Source organism: Emys orbicularis, chromosome 13, assembly GCF_028017835.1.
Source record: "Emys orbicularis isolate rEmyOrb1 chromosome 13, rEmyOrb1.hap1, whole genome shotgun sequence".
Lineage (NCBI taxonomy): Eukaryota > Metazoa > Chordata > Testudines > Emydidae > Emys > Emys orbicularis.
The window spans coordinates 44,550,026-44,556,534 of record NC_088695.1 but is presented as its reverse complement, the minus strand read 5'-3'; positions in this window follow the sequence as shown (position 1 = coordinate 44,556,534).

The window sequence follows — 6,509 nt, the reverse complement described above, 5'->3', positions numbered from 1 at the left end:
TTATCTACTTTCTTCACATCACTCATAATTTTATATACCTCTATCATATCCCCCCTTAGTCTCCTCTTTTCCAAGCTGAAAAGTCCTAGCCTCTTTAATCTCTCCTCAGATGGGGACCCCTGATCATTTTAGTTGCCCTTCTCTGAACCTTTTCTAGTGCCAGTATGTCTTTTTTGAGATGAGACCACCACATCTGTACGCAGTATTCAAGATGTGGGCATACCATCGATTTATATAAGGGCTTTCCGTACCATTTCTGTAGGGATCTAATCCTGGCCAGGTACTTCTCTTTTCTGGTTGTTTAAAACCTCCATAGGGATGCCCTGAGGGGGCAGGGATGGAAGAAAAATAGTGGCATGCTCCCACTTGAGACAATAAAATGAGACATTACCCACAGTAGACTATAGTTTCTCAAAATAATATGATCATCTCTCTTCTTTCTTGCATATTTTGAACAGTAGTGCAATAGTTAAAACAAATATTTTTATTGTCATTAAGCTACAGAGCCAACACATTGCAGAAGTACTGCTTTAGGCTGTGTGCAGTCTCAGACAGATGTCCTTCCACCAGTTTGTACTTGCTTCAAAATGCAAAGATTTTCTTTGCAAACACAGGGGCTACAGACTTTTTATAAATGAAAGCTTAAATTCTGGAGCATGAGAAAGCATCCTCTTTTAAAAGTACTACCAGTTTGGTAAACTTCTGCAAGCTAGCTCAATTCAATCCCAGCAGCTGTATTTGAGTTGTTTGGAGTCATTTAATTGTATCCAGGAAGCCTTTACATGTCTTATGAAGCCACTATAGGATACCAGTAAAAAGCAACAGAGAGTCCAGTGGCACCTTTAAGACTAACAGATGTATTGGAGCATAAGCTTTCGTGGGTGAATACCCACTTCGTCAGACGCATGTGTCTGACGAAGTGGGTATTCACCCACGAAAGCTTATGCTCCAATACATCTGTTAGTCTTAAAGTGCCACAGGACTCTCTGTTGCTTTTTACAGATCCAGACTAACACTGCTACCCCTCTGATATAGGATACCAGAACTCTCTCAACCTGTTGTAGCACCATGGTGCAAGTGAGTGGAATCTTATTTTAGGGCTAGATGATGGGAGTTCTGCATTCAGATCCCTAGATAGATGAGCTTCAAGACTGATGATGGCTGTGGGATTTTAAAAAGGCTCTTGTGACACAGGGCAGAGTCACATGAATGGCTCAGAAACAGCATTGCCAACAACTACTCTTTAAAGAAAGAAGGAGTTTATGGCCTCGGTGCCCTTAGTAAATCTGGATCCACGGCACTGGTAAAGGCCAAACTAGAGAGCTCACATGTGATTGGGCTCTAACAGGACACTACCTATGCTGATGGAATGACAGTCTAGCATTTAGGCTGGCAGTTAATGCCCAACTCCCATGGATTTGGGCATCTAACTCCTACTGTATTTTTCACACCATGCATCTGATGAAGTGGGTTATAGTGTTCTGCTGCTGTCAATCTGCAGAAGACAGCTGTCCTTCTGTGAAACCTGACAACTCTTGGAGCTTTTCTCTCAGGGCAAACTGCACCAATTTAACTAAATCTATTGCTAAACTGATTTAATTAAAATCAGTGCAGCCCCCTTGGGTGGACAGTTACATCGGTTAATTAATATTGATTTAGCTTAATTCAATTCCTTAGTACTTAGTTAAATCAGTGCAATATCTGTGTGTGTAGACCAGGTCTAAATCTAATGAATTTGCAGGAATTTGCCTCTTTCTGGGCAGCTTGGAGTGCAGTGTTATCTAAGCTGCTATAGGCAGCAGACAAACAACTGTTATTTCCTGTTATCCCAGCTACAAGGTGCAGCATGAGATATGGGGAGGGGCCCTGTGAAAGATTCAGCTGATACATCTGTGGTTTTTACAGGAATTAACTAGCTCTGCCTCTTGGAGGGTTTTCAGGAAGAAAGCAGTTTCTCGCAGCTGCCATTCTGTAAAGAAAAAATCCCCCACAAACTCAGATGTCATTTCCTGTCATTTCAGCTGTGTTAGCATGGCATCCTGAGACGTGCGGAAGTGCCCTGTGAGAAACGCTGTGTCTGGCTTTAGGATGTCTAGCCATCATTTTATGCCTGTCTGCAAGTTCTGAGGAGGATGCTCCATTTCTGAGTGTCTCGTTACACTTGTGCAACAAAGCATGGGGAAGGGACTCTCTAAAATTCTAAATCATATTGGGCAAATTCACTGCTAGGGTAACTCTATTGACATCAGCAGAGTTACAGCCAGGAACAAACGTGAACTGTCATCTTTGAGAGAGTGGCTTGGTAATGAGATAGCTTATCATAGACTCTGAGTACCATCCGTGTAAAAAAAATCAATGTCAACAGCCAAGTCCTTACTGAACTTCATGGAGTCTCTGGCATTTCTCCCTTTTTGGAGTAGAACTCTTTCAGTAGGGTTTTAGTTTTTGATTATTCAGATTTGAGCAACTAACCCTTTTTGGGGGATGAGGATTCAATATTGTGAGTATCACGCTTGTAGTGGAAAGATTTTTTCAAAAAAGTTTTGTAGCATTTCCAAAAGACCAGTCAGATGAATTTCCCTAGTCTCCTCTGGAAGTTTGTTCAATAGCTATTTCCCCTCAACCGAGATATACGAACATAGCCACACTGGATCAGACCGATGGGCCATCGAGCCCAGTATCCTGTCTTCTGACAGTGGCCAATGCCAGATGTTTCAGAGGGAATGAACGGAACAGGACAATTATCGAGTGATCCATCACCTGTCATCCACTCCTAGCATCTGGCACTCAGAGGCTAGGGCCACCCAGAGCATGGGTTGCATCCCTGACCATGTCAGCTAATAGCTATCGATGGACCTATCCTCCAGCAACTTATCTAATTCTTTTTTGAACTCAGTTATACTTTTGTCCTTCAAAACATCCCCTGGCACTGAGTTCCACAGGTTGATTGTGTGTTGTGTGAAGAAGTACTTCCTTTTGTTTGTTTTAAACGGGCTGCTTATTCATTTCATTATGTGACCCCTGGTTTGTGTGTTGTGTGAAGGGGTAAACAACACTAATTTATTCACTTTCTCTGTATAGACCTCTAGCCTAGCGCCCCTTAGTTATCTCTTTTCCAAGCTGAGCAGTCTCACTCTTTCAATTCTATTACGGGAACTGTTCCATACCCCTAATCATTTTTGTTGCCATTCTCTGTACCTTTTCCAGTTCTAATATATCTTTTTTAAGATGAGGCAAGCAGAACTGCATGCAGTTTGCAAGCTGTGGGCGTACCCTGTATTTATATAGTGGCATTATATTTACTGTCTTACTAATGGTTCCTGCTTTTTTTTTTTTGTTGTGTTAGCTTTTTTGACTGCCACTGCAAGTTGAGCTGACGTTTTCAGAGAACTATCCACAATGACTCCAAAATCTTTCTTGAGTAGTAACAGCTAATTTAGACCCCATCATTTTGTATGTGTTATTGAGATTATGTTTTCCAATATGCGTTCCTTTGCATTTACCAACACTGAATTTCATCTGCCATTGTGTGACCCAGGCACCACGTTTTGTGAGATCTCTTTGTAACTCTTCGCAGTCAGCTTTGGACTTAACTATCTTGAGTAATTTTGTATCATCTGCAAACTTTGTCACCTCTTTTTCCAGATCATTTACTAATAGGTTGAAAACTACAGGCCGTAGTATGGATCCTTGAGGAACTCCATTATTTACTGCACTCCATTCTAAAAACTGACCATTTATTCCTACACTTTGGTTAAAAGATAGAAAACAGTTACTGATCCATAAGAGGACCTTCCATCTTATCCCATGACTGCTTACTTTGCTTGGTGAGAAACCTTGTCAAAAGCTTTCTGAAAGTCCAAGTACACTATATTCACTGGCTCACCCTTTTCCACATTTGTAGACCCCCCTCACAGAATTCTAATAGATTGGTGAGGCATGATTTTACAAAAGCCCTGTTGACTTTTCCCCCACAAATCATGTTCATCTATAGGTCTGATAATTCTGTTCTTTATTTTAGTTTCTATCATTTTGCTGGTATTGAGATTAGGTTTATGACCCTGTAATTGACACAATTGAACTATGGAGCCTTTTTTAAAAATCGACATTACTTTAGCTATTCTCCAGTCATCTGGAATAGAGGCTGATTTAAGTGATAGGTTACATACCACAGTTAGTGGTGCTGGCATTTCATATTTGAGTTTCTTCAGACCCCTTGGATGAATGCCACCAGGTCTTGGTGACTTTTTACTGCTTATTCATTTGTTCCAAAACCTCCTCTAACATCACCTCAATCTGGGACAGTTCCATCGATTTATCACCTAAAAAGATCAGCTCAGGTGTGGGAATCTCCCTCACATCCTCTGCAATTAATTTAGCTTCTCTGCGTCAGCCTTGTCTTCCTTGAGTGAACCTTTAGCAGTGCACCTTGACCGTCCAGTGGCCCCAGGGATTGTTTGACTTCCTGCTTCTGATGTACTTAATTTGTTGTTGTTCTTGCACTTAAATGCCACAAACACAATTGACATTAACTGTGTCAAAAACTGGCTAACAGCAGAGAAAACAGTGACTGAATCAGTCATGGAAACTTGCTCTCACCCACAGCTGTGATCCTTTCTGCCTTCTGAATGCAAGCAACCTTGAGCGATTTCCCCTGAAGAAACAAAACCAAACAAACAAACCCCCCAAATATTAAGAGTTCCTGGTTTCTGCCAGGAGCAGCCTTTCTCCAGCACACTGGACAGTTTCCTGACTGGTTTATAACGAAAAACAAACAAAGGAAGATCTAACCCTTAGATAATGCTTTTAATCTTCAAAAGGACTTTACCAACATTACTGAATCCTGCCAGCAGGTATAATTGTGCTCACTGCTCAGATGGTTTGTCTACATGGGAATGTTTCACTAGTTATACTGGTATAATTATACCTGAATAACTACTCCTGCGGACACTCTTATTCCAAAATAAGAGTGACTTTTTTGCCGATTAGTTTAAACCCCTTAAAAAATGACAAATTAAACCAGGAAAAGCCAATCTTATATCAGAATAAGTGTACACACAGTATAACTATAGCAGTTGCAGTTCACATCTTATTTTACACTGGTCTAACTTTCCCCTGTAGACAAGCCCGGAGGCAGGGACATTATCTGCTTTGTCCAAAGTCACAAAGTGGGAGTCATAGTGAGAGACAGGATTAGAACTCAGGACTTGCTGGATCCCAATCCTGTGCTCAGAACAACAAACTAGTTGTGCATTCCATATCTTGGATCTTTATTATTAGTATTTTAAGATTTGTCCTATTTTTCACCGCCATCACCCTGAGATCTCTGCTTACTGAGTTTCCCCACAATGGCTGAGATAAGGAGTCACCAAGAGATGGAATGGCATTTAGGTTTGGCATGTCTAGTCAAAGAGAAATCCCTTTTAATGCAAATTCGGGGGAAAGAAAATCAGGCCCAAACAGCAAGAGTATGTGCTCCAAACAGTTCCAGCTACAGGGACAACCTATTTGCAGTCGCTGGTGACTATTACAAAAGCAAGTATCTGGAAAACATGAGAGACCGGACCTGTGAAATCCCATCGAGATATGCTGTGGGATTCCTAGATCAATGAATAATTAAATAATATTTTGCAAGTGTATAGAGTGGATCTTTCCTCTAAGGATCTCAAAGTGCTTTACAAGAATTAATGAGCCCCTATCACACCTTTTTGAGGTACAGATTATCTACATTCACTAGATGGGGAAACCAAGGCACAGACCTATTAAGTGACTTGCCCATCACCATACAGCAAGGCTGCAACAGCGCCTGGAATCAAACTCAGAAGTCTAGATTCCTAGTGCCCGGCTCAAACCACTAGACAGTACCACCTCCACCATAGAGGCAAGTCATAGTATTAAGGAAAGGCGTTGGGTTAAATTCATCTCTGGTATAACTCCACTAACCTCAATGGAGTCACCCCAGGGAGGGATATGGCCTGCTATAAGCCAATCGAGGAGGAGGAGGAAGCAATGAAGCTAAGCTGGGCTCTGGTGTAGTAGTTGGCTGTCATCCAGCTACTTTCACGCTTGATTCCCACTGCAGTGAACAGGAAATAAAGAAAACAATTTACCTTGCTAATGTTTTAGATGAGTGATAATATGCAGTTTAATTACAAAAAGTGTCTAAATACCATCCATGCATTCATCCCTGCTGATTTAGGCAGTTGGGGTCTTCTCCAATTAAGGAAGAAATCATCTGCAACCTCACAGTAACTGAAGCTTTGACAGAGAGAGAGAGAGAAACATCCAGGATGACTTGTCATTGACCTTTGTACGTTTAAAACAATGTCACTTTTCTTCAATGTCACCCATCGAAAAAGGACAGTGAAGGTTATTTTGTATTGATTTATACCAGGGATCGGCAACCTTTGGCACGCGGCCCGCCAGGGTAAGCACCCTGGCGGGCTGGGCTGGTTTGTTTACCTGCCACGTCCGCAGGTTCAGCTGATCGCAGCTCCCACTGGCCGCGG